The sequence below is a fragment of the Sinohyriopsis cumingii genome, chromosome 17, assembly GCF_028554795.1.
Source record: "Sinohyriopsis cumingii isolate HCF-2022 chromosome 17, ASM2855479v2, whole genome shotgun sequence".
Taxonomy (NCBI): domain Eukaryota; kingdom Metazoa; phylum Mollusca; class Bivalvia; order Unionida; family Unionidae; genus Sinohyriopsis; species Sinohyriopsis cumingii.
Window position 1 is genome coordinate 100,259,160 of NC_142977.1, and position 15,005 is coordinate 100,274,164.

At 33.9% G+C, this 15,005-nt stretch overlaps 1 long non-coding RNA gene across 1 annotated transcript; it reads right to left on the reverse strand.

The window, feature by feature from the left end:
• On the reverse strand, window positions 1–6,001 carry LOC149779540 (uncharacterized). The gene is made up of 3 exons (XR_016415669.1): window positions 5,945–6,001; window positions 4,898–5,052; window positions 1–282 (listed from the first exon to the last, which is right to left on the reverse strand). It is a non-coding gene; the product is annotated as an uncharacterized LOC149779540 (long non-coding RNA).
• Between the last annotated feature and the right edge of the window lie 9,004 nt (window positions 6,002–15,005).

Here is a 15,005-nt window from a genome sequence, read left to right on the forward strand (position 1 = left end):
TAAAATCAATTGTATTCATTTATATACAAACTCATACATGCAAGAAAGTGTTTAAGTTTATGCAAGCCTAGAGGGGATGAAGCCAGTGTATTATCCATCTGGATATTTGTCATGTCTCTGTCCAGACCCCAGCCTTCCATGTTGCTGTAGTATGAACTGCCTATAGGTAGCATGACTGTTGGCACTCATCAAGTCAACTTTATCGTTGAGGACAAGAACATTTCGTCTGTACATCCTGGACAAGGCAAGTACAGCCTCATCAAGGATTAGATCTTGAAAAATCTGAAAAATTATTCCAATTGTAATATGCTATTTCTAAAATGTAAAAAAATATATTTTAAGAAATAATAGGAACATGCGCTTATTCAAATATTATTCATCTTCGATCAGCAAATTCCACTGTGAAATACATGTGGATCAAAACTGCACATGGTTTTTATTTTGACATGAACACTGGGAGTTCCATCGCAACTAGAACTGATAGTTTATGTTAAGATGGACAGCTCAAAGTTTTTGGGGAGCATTTCTATATGTCAGAGACTCCTGTATTGTGATCAAATAGGAATGGCTGATTGCAGCTTAGATTTGTTTAGTATAGTGAGGTACCCACATCGAAATCAGGTAATGAAAAGAATCTACTTGATAAGTATCAATTGTAAATTAAAACAAAGTCCTTATCATTTGCATATGTATGCATGTCTATTTTTGGACGGCTTACAATTTTAAAATTCTTTTACAGTGGTTGCAAAGAAATAACATTTACAACAATCATGTATGTACATCAATTATCAATCTTTGAGAGTCCACCTTGGAAATGGAATTCATTGTAAATGTTGTATTGTAAGAGTAACTATCAAAGTTTTAATTCTGTTTGTAAATTGATACAGTATTTTGATTTTATTGGTACAAAGTGCAAGTTGTACATTCATAGGCATGTGCTCCACATATCCTGTATACAGAAAGAAGTTTTCTGTAATGTAGCCAACATACCTGTCAAGTTATTCATACCTTTTGTGATATACATTTTGTACACAAAAAGTTTAAGCTTTGGCAATAACACGCTCAAGGAATATATAAAAGTTATTGAAAGAATTAAAGAAATTTCAAAATTGCCATTGAATCGAGTAAATTTGTTATACAGAAATCATTTGCAGTAATCAAAAGTTCAAAGGTGGAAACATTGAATGCCAAGCAGACTGGGCAATTCAAATTCTTGCCCAAAAATGTTAGATCAGATATGAAGAAAAAAAAAGTTTCTTCCAAGCCTTCATGTCAGTCTTAATTCTGGATTAGGATTATTAAGTCCTTATGTTTATCATGATATTGCATATATAGTATTATCTTAACATATTTTGAGGCTTTAGAAATACACATTAAGGCATGCATCATATTCAAAACAGAAGAATAAAAGTGTAGTATTTATTTCACAAGACTTAAATGGCTATATGAATTCTGTACATGTCTAATTTTTAAAAAAAACTGCAATCTAGTCAGGTTTAATTGCTGAACTCCAAAGTAAGATTGCATAGACTTTTTGTTACCATTTTGTATTTTAAAAAAATAAAACTAATAAATGTATTACTTAAGTTGGTTTATTAATTAAATTGAAAAAAAGAGCAAGTTGACCTTAATAGTATTGAATGTTTGTATGCCACTAGCGTAGATCACTAATACCTATATATGAAATGATTTTAGCTAATCTACCTTTAGGCCCTCATACAAAGGCGTTTATCTACTTTAAGTGTATCTCTGAAGCCACTGGATATATTGGTTTGGAAGAAGGAAATAGAGTTGGCATTTCTAATGTCAACTGGAATACTGTTCCAGAGTACTGGAAACATTTTTTGAATAATTCCTTATTTGGTTTGGGAATTTTATACTGTTTGGTAGACATGGATCACAGTTGTGGAGTATTACCAGGTAGCCTATACTTGAATAGTGATTGTAAATATTAAGGAGCACTATTATTGGATATCATGTACATTAATTTGGCTTTTCTCAACCGAATTCAGTCTTTAATAGGTAATAATTTTAACTTACCAGCTAAAATTTTCCTTGCTTACTTTCTGGATTGATATAGCCTGAATGCACTTGTTTTAAGATGTGCCAGCTTTGCTATGATTTTATCATTTGAATTACTCCACACTGTGTTACAGTAGTCTAAATAAGGTTGTATGTAACTGTTATAAGATAGTTTTCTGTACCTTATCCTACTGAAAAGCCATAAACTTGAATTAACTTTTTTACTGACATGTTCAGTCCATGATAGGTTATCTACCAAAACACCAAGTAGTCTATCATGACAAACCATTTGCAAATTTGTATCCTTCCATGTCAGACATGGTTCATCACTACCAAGATTTGTTCTATTTTGCCAGTTGAGATAAGTAATATTTTAGTTCTTCCAGTATTTACCACTATGCCATTGCATGAGCACCAGTTGTCCAGTTTGTTTAGGGCATCCTGTAAATAAATTTATAGTTTGTGCTTTGTGTTTTGGATGTCTGACAATGTTGTATCATCTGCATAGAGATCTGTAGATGAAATTGAGTCCCTTAGTAAAAATGTGGTAGGCCATTAATAAATAGTATCAATAGTAATGGACCTAAAATTGAACCTTGTGGTACTCCATATCTAATTGTTCCAGGTTCCGACAGAACATTATTTATATAAACATGTTGTGTTCTCTCACTTAAGTTTGAAGTAAACCATCTAATTGTGCTTTCATCACATTGGTTGATTTTCAGTTTCTTAAAAGAATTTCATGTACACCAACCCATAAACTTTCCTGAAATCTACAAATAGAGATCCTATTATTCAACTTTGATCAAGTGGTTGAAGCCATGTATCAGTTAGAGAGATCAAGTCAGTCTCACATGAATGTTTCTGTCTAAAGCCTGATTGAATAGGGTGTAACAGCAACTGTTTCGTTAAATATGATATGATCGAGTCATGGACATGTTTTTCAATTAATTTTGACAAGTTTTGGTTGTATTGAAATTGGCTGGTAGTTATCAGCATCATTCTTAGAACCAGATTTGTGCATAGGCATTACTTTTGCAGTTTTCCATATTTTGGGGACAGATGAGGTTGCAATATTTAAATTGATTATGAATGTTATGCTATTGAAATAGCTGAGACAGAAGTTTTAATGAGTGGTGGACCAATCTGATCAAGTCCTGTAGCTTTCTTGATATCAAGTTTACTGAGACATATTTTAGCAGTTCTTTTTATATCTGTGGGATAGAGAAACATAACTCCTTAGGGATTTTTCAGTTCATTATAGTTGTTTTCTATCACTGGTTCTTTTAACTTAGTGGTAACGTTAGTGAAAAAAAATCACTCAAAACATTTGCAATGTCAGTGTCATCAGTGACTTTTGTGTCATTTAGCAGAAGTGAGTGATTTTTATTTGTCTGATCTTTGTGTGTTACCCCAATGAGTTTACTGAAGACTTTCCAAATGGAGTTTGTGTTGCTCTTTGTGTTTTCAAGCATTGATTGATAAAAAGTTTTTTTTATAGCCTTTTCAATCATACTTGTTATGTTATTTCCCCATACTTGATATTGTGCATGGTTTCCCATAGCCTTCAATTGGTCTCGTGTCTTCATAGTATCTAGAATTTCAGTAGTAAATCAGTTAGGTTGGATTTCATACTTTACTCAATGTACTTTTAGTGGTGCATGCTTAGAGACTACATTCATAAATCAGTCCACACTTTTAGAGCTTCACATATGTCATCAAAAGTTTGGATAATATTCCATGGAACTTTATATATAGGTCATCTTGAAATTGTTATTTACTTCAATTTTGGAAAGATCTGTAAGTGACAGTTTTGTGTGTATGTTTCCTATTTCTGTTGCATTTAACCTTTATTGTCAAAAAAGTAGGATAGTGGTCACTAAGACCAACATTTGGTACATTAACATAAGCCACATTGTTTGGTAGGTTGGTATAAATGTGATCAATAAGAGTGCTTCATATTTCTGTTACACTTGTGGGCTCATTTACCAGCTGGACTAGGCCTAATGATTCAAAAAATTCCATCCAGTTACTCCTTATTTGAGTATTGAGTAGGTCCTTATTTACACTGCTGAGTATATATATTGCTTTCTCCTGTGCATGAACATTTTCTATTTGTTTCAAAGAGTTATTATTCCAGATTGCTTTGGAGGAAGGTGACCTATAAATGAAACCAACTAGGAATGATTCTGCATTATTCTGAGAAATTTCCACCCAAATACTCTCAATTTCATGTGACCCCAAGTCAGGTCGCCTTTCTGCATTTACATCTTGTAATGTATACAAGACCCCCCCTGCTGTCTCGCTGTCCCTGCATAATGGTTTATTGTAGCCTTGACAGTGAAATAGATTATCATTGTGGCTAGCATTTAATTTGGTTTCAGTGAGTCCTAAAACATGCATATTATTTTCCTTGGAAGACAACATTAACTTAATCTGTTCTATTTTTTCCACTATACCTTGTACAGTTAAGTGACCCATGTTAAAACCTTTTGTATTAAGTTTCATATCAATTATATGTATTTCATCATGCAATGGGGTACTCTGTGAGATTGTCTCCATAATACTGTTACCATTTTGGTATTATATAAGGTGGCATATAAATGAGGTGGCCTCTGTATTTTCTATGGTATCTGTGCATAGTCTTCCTTTATCAAATCATATTGGGGTGGGGTGTTGAGTAGCAACAAAAAGTAAAGCAGTTTAAACATACATTGTTTGGTAAAATAACTAATCCTTTAATACAAGTATACATTTTCTAAGTTGTGCAAAACACTACTGACATAGATATTAGAGTCTTTGCCAAGTTACTTAGTACCAAACATTTTTCAATATCTATCAATACTTGTTTTGCAAGATATAAATAAACAATTACCCCCATTCTTGTCTGCCTTGTCTGAACTATGTGTAGAGCTTGGTCAGCTCAGTTTTTAGGCTGCACAGCATGTCTTCCTCCTCTCTTCCATCTGGTTTTTCAACTTCTTGCTCCATGCCTCATCCTTCCTCTCCCTCTTCCTCTTAAAGGTCGCTCTAGAATTGAGCTTGAAAGTGAGCTGATTTAAGTCTATCTAATGAATTTTAATATGTAAATGTATTTCAAAATTTGACAACTAATATATTCATGATTACTTATCAAACTTATAGGAATATAGTGCTAACTTTGGATCAGAAATTAATACATGAGAGGTTGTGATTTGATGGGAGTTTTTTGGGCTGGATCAGGTCAAGTGTTGGGTGGGGTGGGGATCCAAAATTTAAAAAGGGCCCCTACTTTCCTCGAATGGGCACCAAAGCAAAGTCTATGTGTCTATTTACTCAGTGTGCACAATACCCAATAAACATGTGCAAGAATAAGGCTGTGGTCAAACTTCAGCTGACAAGTTGCTGTACGTTTGTGTGTGTACTTTTTTATGATGTGGCCCCGAGTTTTGAACCCGGATTCCATATTCTAGTCGCAGATTTAAAAAAAAAAAAAAAAAGCTTATTTAAAACCTTGTGTATGTAAAGTATTAACTTGGAGAAGCACACAAATTCTTTTCCGCTTTGTTTGAAACGTCAGAAAAATGGGTGTTAGGGGTCCACTGGTGACAATCTGGTTAGAATTTATAAATTGATTAATGAAATTACTCAATTTTGAGCATTTTTAAATATCCGTGATGCTTTTCATTTATAAAATTGAGTGGTGGGGACGTGAGGGAGTACGAATTCTACTGGGCAAGAAATAGTGAGTACCAGTGGGTTTTTGCAATACTGTACAGACTCAACAGAGCACGTCGATTTAAATTATTCTCGTACCACAAAAACTTTGAAATATAACTATAAAAGTAGTTCTACATACATTTCATTGTTTCCTCTCTAAATTTAAATTAGAAAGGAAAAGTATAAGAAGAAAAGAACGAGATCAGAAGAAGATCGTACTCACCGTTGTTGACAAGTTGGGCGGTCTCGTAGCGTGGTTGTGTTTTACGTCATCATCTTCAGTGTTTACAATGTGGCCTATAATTATGCAAATTTCGGTCACCGGAATTATGTGTGTTATTCATTCGGGATCTGCCGATCAGTGCCGAACGGGATTTCAACATGGAGACGATAGATTCGTTACTCTACGTACGAAGATTTCAGAGAGCTCGTATTTCATAACGAGAACCCCTACGTACTTGATATTACCCCAGAAATGCCTTTTAAATAGTATTTAATAAGTTGATATACATAAATGTCCCAACATTTTTGCAAGAAAATTCACCCTCAGCTGCACTATTGTGCCTTTAACTTACTCTTAGGATGAAATGATGAACACGCAACGTTAAACTTTCGTTTACCCATGATAAAGTTGCACTATTGACAGTATATAATTCTGATTGAGATTTTTTCCATTTGCATTTTATTTATACACAGCAATCGGTACTTCAAAAATAATCAGTTTTATCTGAAGTTTCAGCAAGACTATTTTATTGGTACATTTATTTTAAAAAAACAATGAAGGATTAGCCATCATTCAGTTAATTGTATCTGTTTCTGTTCGCATCTTTAGAGGTCAGTCGATTGTAGGTATAGTCCTGTAGCATGACTGAGTGTATCACAATATACAGATGTCAACATAAGCGGATTATGATGTAACAATGCACATTAAAGATTGGTTTGTCAGTACGAACGAAGGATTTATTTATGTAACAGATTCCAGTGCATTGTGTATCCAAGTTTGTGGCTTCCTTTCATGGTCCCTTTGAATGTATCCACTACAAATCCATGATTTATGTTCAAATTAAACAGCCAAAACTGTCATCGCCAAAAAAAATCACCAGATGGTATATTTTGTCACCAGTAAGGAAAAAAATTCGCAATTTGCGACATTGACAAAGCCCAGAATGATCCCTGTATAACAGATTCCAGTGCACCACTAATTGATTTGGTCACCTTCAAGGTGTGATTCATTGCATATTCAGGTTACTGAACAATAGCTTTCCCAGCCAAATTGTGCAGATAGAAAGAATGAACTTGATAAAATATACAATTTCATCTTTTTTTAATTAATACATTTAACATCCAGTTGTCTTTCTGTATTAATATACTCATGATTTTTTTTCAATCAGTGAAAAATATTTAAGAATTAAAAATATTTTACTTTGTAAAGTAACAATGCAATGTGATCTTGCTACTATGTGACACAGTTTTATTGATTTGACCCTACACTTCAGGAAACTATTAATTAGTTTCATGTTTTGTTTTTTTTTTTTGTTTTTACAGAACTGATTCTTTATGCAGCAACACCCTGTTTATAAAAGTTCATCCAGGGACCACAATAATGTATCTTTTTTTTTACATGTGCCTTTATTGACATGCGCTTTGTATTGATGTCTTCAAATGGAGATTAAAATAAGGCTCAAATTAAGAAAAGGAAATAAAAGATGTTCTCTCTTAGCTTAACTCCTACAGTTGGGGTCTCTGTATCTGATGAGTATAATGTGGAGAAGAATATTTCAGTAAATGTTGCTTTAAGCAGACATTAAAAATGTCAACATTATGAATCTAACAGTGGATATTTAATGTTGTAAACTAAGACAGCAAAACTTTTGTTGCATTTGTCTCCTATTCTTTTTTTCTCTTTTTAGTAAGTGCAATTTTTGGGGTTAATTATTTGATTATGATTAATGACACATTAGGCCATATAATGCTTTTTTTAGGTCAAGTAGCATATATTTACCTGTTATAAACATTTTTCATTTACATTGTTATTTAAGATAGATATTTACTATAAGGTATGGAAGTTGGTGTTGTCATAGTATTGAAATATTCAGAAGGGCAAATTAGTCTTTTGGATCAATGTTAAGACTAAGTCAGTGAGATACTAATCTATGCAGAGTGATTTATTTTTATATACATTTCATTGAAATAAAACTAGATTGTTATCAGTGGTGGCAATTTGTGTGCCTCATTTTGTCACTATAAATAAGACATATAGTTACAAGAAATGTAATTTTATTGACATTTAAGATGATTCTCTGTAAAGATATTTCTCTTATGTCATGGAGATCTAAATGTATTTCAAATGTATTTTTGCAAATACAATATCTAGAGCCAAGCATTTCTTTGTAAGAGTTATTTTTAGGTTGTGGTTAACATATATCATCTGCACAAGCTTCTTAAAGAAGTTACAATAAATTCTTAAGTGCATATTCAAGATGTTGGAATAAACATGCTGAGAGAGCGAATTATATATATATGTGTGTGTGTCTCAGTCATGTTGTCCATGTGGTAGGAACTGCTTTTCAAGGGAAGAAACCCTTGTTGTCCTCTGCTGAAACTGACAGCTGTTATAAAAGCAAACAACAACAACAACAGATACATAACAAAAAACTTCACTCATAAAACATTTAAGGTCTCTCTAACATTCATAACACATGATACAAAACAGTTTCAGAGAGGCAGACACACACATGAACAGAAAAGTCTAGCTTTTTCGTAGACTTCATAGTAATAATATCAAATATTTTTAGGCTTTTATTTTCTTACGTAGAACTTGTGTACATTGGGTCAACAGGTCATCCCACTGCATTCATTAACATATATTAATTTGCAGTGTTTACAGACAACAGCACATGGCTCATGGCACTCATGATGTAATACTTACAACATGTAACAGTTATATATTGGGGAGGGTGTTTTTGTTTTTTTAGAGGTGCATGTATAGCTAGATTCTACTTTGATGATCATTCAGATTTTTATATGACAGTATACGACCTGATGATTTTGATAAAATGTGACAGGCGGTAATAGAATGGACAATATCACCCCTCATGTGAGAGACAAATAATGTAACCCCTGGTCTGGAATTTCCTTGTCTTGGTTCAAATCCCATCATAGACTTTAGTGTTCTTAGTAGTTTATCCCATTTACCCATGGCTTTGTTAATATGATCCCACCTGACAAAGTCATCATAGTACTATAATAGTAATTACACCTGTCCTCCCAGTCAGTCATCCATCTATAATTTAGTTTTCACAAGATAATTGTACTTGGAATTATTTCATTTTAACCCAGTTTGATGTGCAGCTGATGTGAGCTTGAAACAATTTGATTTTCAGCCTTCTTTGTTGCCATTTCATGAGTTATGGCCTCTGACCATATGACATCTCATTTTGGTTTCCAGTTGTGGTCCCTGATTATCTGGCATCAATTTTGTTTCCCAGTTATGGTCCCTGATTATCTGACATCTCATTTTGGTTTACAGTTATGGCCCCTGATTATCTGGCATCTAATTTTGGTTTCCAGTTATGGTCCCTGATTATCTGACATCTCATTTTGGTTTACAGTTATGGTCCCTGATTATCTGACATGTCATTTTGGTTTACAATTATGGCCCCTGATTATCTGGCATCTAATTTTGGTTTCCAAGCAAATAACTTTACCAAGAATTTTTTTTTCTTCTCCATTGTGGTGTCTATATTTGTGGACTTTATATATGTTATCTAAAAAGTGTCTGTCATGAATATTGATGAAACATGTACCTCCTAAATTGTACATTTGCATGTCTTGTGCATAACAGCTAGTGTAAGACAAAAAAAATGTTGATTTTTGTTTTGCAACGTTGTTTAAATAATGTATATATTTCAGGTAGGTGTGCTTGAGTAACTGTGCCACCTATTTTTGCCAATTAAATTGTCTGGCTCAAATGTATGTTTAGCACTGACTTGCTATCACAATCTTATTTATATTTATTCCATTGTACACTGCTCCCCCCCACATGATTTTATTGTTTACAACATTATTGTGGCATAAGAGATTAGAGCTCAGCGTTATCTCATTAACATATTTTTCTTTCTTATTTTCTTCTTATTTATCCCTTTTATTCCTATATATTCACTGGTTAATATAATCTGGAGACAACTTCAGATTTCGTTGTGGAGAAATGTGTGCCATTTTGCATGTATTTTCTTGTGTTCTTAAACTTCTATGTTAAAGGACATGGAATTAAAGGTTGTCCATTATGAATATCCACTCCAAAAGCAAATTTTATTTATGGAATGTAGTTGTACTTTCAAACCCATGTATTTGATATAAATGCATATGACAGCATATCTAAACAATTTTGTAGTTGTTGTTGTTGTGGGGTTTAACGCCATTTTTCAGCACACGATAGGCTATACATGGCGGCCAGTATTAATGGTGGAGGAAGAACCCGGGAAAACCCCGGAAAGAACCACCGACCCACGAGAAGCTACTGGCAAGCTTTCTTACATACCCACATTGGCTGAATGTTAGACTCGAACCGCCGCAGACAGAGGTGAGATGGCAGTGATCCGTAACGAAGAACGCTTTAGACCACTCGGCCACACAGGGCCCCAACAATTTTGTAAAGGTTAATTACGCAGTTAACAATTTTGTAAAGGTTAATTGCGATATTAGGTTCTTCAAATGTGAATCAATGTTTGCCATGGTATTCTATCATCAACTACTTTTTTGAAATTTTTTAATTTTTGGGGCCAAAATGAGGCATTATTACCTTCCCCTTTTGTCCCAAAAATTCTATTACCTACCCCTTTGGGGCCAAAAAGAGCCCTTTTAATACCTTTTGTTGGGGGGGTCAGCATGAGGCCACATATAACCTACTCCTTTTGTCCCCAAAAGAGGCTTTATAGTACCTACCCTTTTGGGGCCAAAAAGAGGCCTTATAATTTCTTATTTTGGGGTCATTATGAGGCCATATATTACCTTCACCATTTTGTCCCAAAAGAGGCCTTATAGTGCCTACCCCTTTTGGACCAGAAAGAGGCCTTATTGTACCTACCCCTTTTGGGCCAAAAGGAGGCCTTATAGTACTTACCCCTTCGGGGCCCAAAAGAGGTTTTATAATGCCCACCTCCTCATTAATCAGCTTTATATTGTGGAAGCCTTGGATGAGTTTAATTTCAAGGATTTCCACCCCCTATATACAGTCTATTATGTGCTGAAAAATCGCATCAAACCCAATAAAACCAAACCAAACATTTTGTTCTTTATTTATAGTTCTTGTTAAAATATTGCATAGATTCATGTAAAACAATTATATAGAACTAAAAATACACCCATCTTGAACATTATATGACTGACAAATTGCAAGTTAACTATAAGGTAACATTTAATTATTCTGTCTGTAAATTGTAAAGTTAGTGATGATGAATCCTACTCATTAAATTTATAAACAGCCAAAAGCCCAAACCTAAGTCACCCATGATATAAATAACGTGAATGGAGGATGAGATCTTGGACCATGATAAATTCAATGTCATATACATGTTTTAATAATGGTAACCTCTGTACAAAGCAATGAAGAGTACAACCCTTTACTAGAATAGCTATATAACCAACTCATTCAAAATAAGTAAATAATTTAATAAGAGGAAAAGAGGAAGACCTTATTCATCCCCATCATTACGTATTGTAACCCACAGAAAAATGATTTAAGGCAGTACTTGTCATTGTACAGTAAAATCAGTGAGATCTCTCGTTATGATATTATTGTGATTGCACAACCAATCAACAAACAACATGAACCTTTTAACTGACTGCATCCAAAATTGTTAATTCGTTAAAGATCGAACTTTTAATCGCAAAAGAGATTTTGATGAACATGGCACTAAAATGGCAATCTGAGCAAAGTTACATAAGTCTGGCTTTTGGCCCTTGACATAAAACTTTACTTTATAAATCTAATGAAACTGGCAAGCATACTGGGCTTTTTCTCTAATTTTGTTTGTGTATCTTGGGCTAATTTTGTGTATCTTGGGTTCAAAGTCTACACACCACCTGCAGACTTGATTCACCAATCGTGGTTATGAATGGTCAAGTAAGTTCTGCAGTACTTATACATATTTTTTTACAGTGATTGAGAGCAGTGCTCAAACATATTGTCCCAAAACTTATGTTTGCTTGTCGTGTTTAGCAGGTGGTCGCTAATACACTATGATTTTGGTCACTAATGACAGACTGACATTTATAGCAGAGGTCACTTAACTCTGGTTTTACTGCAGCATTTGTTAGATTTCAACCAAATTTGACACACAGCTTTATATTGGTAAGAATTTGAATGCATTTGCAATCCAGCATTCCATGTCTTCACTTGTACCTAATCATTCATCCTCCCTATTTTGCTTGCTGCATAATTGCTTTACCAGAGATAATTAGATTATAATTGAGTTTGACAGCTTAACTTTACAACCGAATATTGGATCCCAGCTGGGTATTACTGAGACCTGGAATGAACCTCAGAATTCCACATCAGCATTTAAGAGAGATGTATCCCATAAATGCCCATTCTTTTGACACTGGTTTCTACATACAAATTCCGTTTAGTACCATAACAAGCAAATCGTAATGGGCAGAGCCCTTTGCAATGTACCGATCACAGATAGTTCTAGATCTTTTAGCCTGTTGTTCTTTTTTGTAAATCTGACCAGATGAACCTAATAGATACAGACCAATAATGCCAGCCATAAAATTGTTCTAAATTAACTGGCCATACAGAAAAAAAACATCACCCTATATTTTGCTTGGATAATTTTTATCTCAGAGAAATATATTTAAATTTGATTAAATGCAAGAATATAATTACTTTGTTTTCAGTTATAGATATTGGCAAAGATGAATGTTCTTTTGTACGATTAAAATGGAGTATCTTTACCAATTACATCGAGTAATGTAGTTTTTAAATTAATTAAATTTTAAAATCAAAATTAAAACAATTAAATTTGCCTGTGATAAATATTAAATTCCAGAAACACTCTCACATCGAAGTTTAATTTCGCATATGATTAGTAAATTTCTGTGTTCTTTTTTATCTCCCTTTTTATAAGAATATTCATATTAAAAGTACTTTTTTCCATATCAATTTTCATATCCAACTGAAAACTGGATCAATGATCAAGGCTGTTATTTATAGGGGAGATAACTCCAATATGTTTTGGTGAGGCACTAAGACACTGAAATATCGGCATATATGCAAATGTCTACTGTTATTAAAATACATTTGAATAAATAATGTGTGCAGTTCTAGGTGAATATTTTTATATTTTTTTCATTATTTGCCAGAAATGATGAGCTGCTTCATATTTCACAAAGTAGAATGGTATCACACAATACCCTAAAATGGCATATCTTATACCAGACCTATCACAGTACCCTAAAATGGCATGATATTTTAAATCCAGACCCCTCAAAGCGCCCTAAATAGGCAGGATATTTTTAATTCAGACCTATCACAATACCCTAAAATGTCATTTTAAATCCACACCTCCCAAAGTATTTTAAAATGGCATAATATTTTAAATCCAGACCTGTCACAAGACCTAAAAGGCATATTTTAATTCAAATCTATCATAGTACCATAAAATGGCAATTTTAAATCCAGATCTACCATAGTATCATGAAATGGCATGATATGTTAAATCCAGACCTACCACAGTACCATGAAATGGCATGATATTTTACACCCAGACCTACAACAATATCCCAAAAACGGCATGGTATTTTAAATCCAGACCTATCACAGCACGCTAAAAAGGTGTATTTTAAATCCGGTCCTATCACATTACCCTAAAAATGTATATTTTAAATCCAAACCTATCACAGTACCCTAAAAAGGGGACCGCTCCGGTGGCCTCGTGGTTAAAGCGTCCGCCTCGGATGCGAGAGGTTGCGGGTTCGAACCCCGGCTGAGTCATACAAAGACTTAAAAAAAAATAGTACTAACGTTTGCCTCGCTAGGCGCTCAGCATAAAGAGGCTAGTACTAGGACTGGTCGGCCTGGTGTCAGGATAATGTGGGTGGGACTGATGTTATGTGTCTGCGGCACGATGCCCATTTCTAGGCATCACTATAAACTGCCGCACTGCAGACATCTTAACGATATGACTGAAAAATTGCTAAAGCTACCTTAAATATCCAAATCGCACCCTACCCCACCCCCAATAAAAAGGCATACTATTTTAAATCCAGACCTATCACAGTACACTTCAAAAGCATATTTTAAATCCAGTCTTAAAAAGACATTTGTCATCGTCCTGATCACTTGGTTTTTGCCATCACCATTATCGCTGTATTTATCATCATAATCATCTTTTCAGTTAATTATCAGTATGGTCTTTGTGGTATATCTTACGGCAACGTTGCTGCTGATGGTGGTGGAATAAGTAACAGATACTGAACATCATACCATGCAAAAATATAGAACTATTAAGATAAATAATCTTTCGAAGAAGGCGACACGTAAACGGATGTGCTTAAGTTTAGATAACTAAATCAACATCATATAAGAAATGTGCCAAATTAAAGTAGAGATATAGATTGGAAAGACAGCTCTCTTTCTCTCTCCTATTTGCTGGCATATTGAGCTTTTATACTGGGGAGAAAAATCAAAAATGCAAATAATATTTCCGTTTGCTGGTTAGTTTTACGATCACACAGCTGTTCGCTCAAAAAAAAAAAAAAAAAAAGAAAGAAATAGCACAACACAAACCCAAAGTAAGGACAAGTACTTGTTTCAATAAGTGACGAATTTTTATATCTTTAATTCTGTCATCAATTAAACAAGAAACAATACATAAATCCCGCCCATCCCAGATTTTGTTTTGTGAACATTCCGTGTATGTTTGCCTTTTCCTCTTGTTTCCTTTTTTAATTGAAGATAACTGCTGGAAAGCAATTACGGACAGATACAAGCTGATGTACAATGCCAAGTAATGGAATTCTTTCTTTTCTCCTTTTCCTTGATTCAGTGGTTTTGCGATAATTTGCATATTACATAATGAAAAATACATTTTTTTAAAATCTGTCCGTGTAAACAAAATGTTCACCGTTTTCTAGTAACTCTGATCTGTGTCATTATTTACCCTACCCCCACTTTATACGAATACAAATCGTAACAGTTATCATATGTGGTGATGCACATCCAGGTGTATAATGAGATGATAATGAGCATTGTTCTTAAATATCAAAACTTGTCGTATACA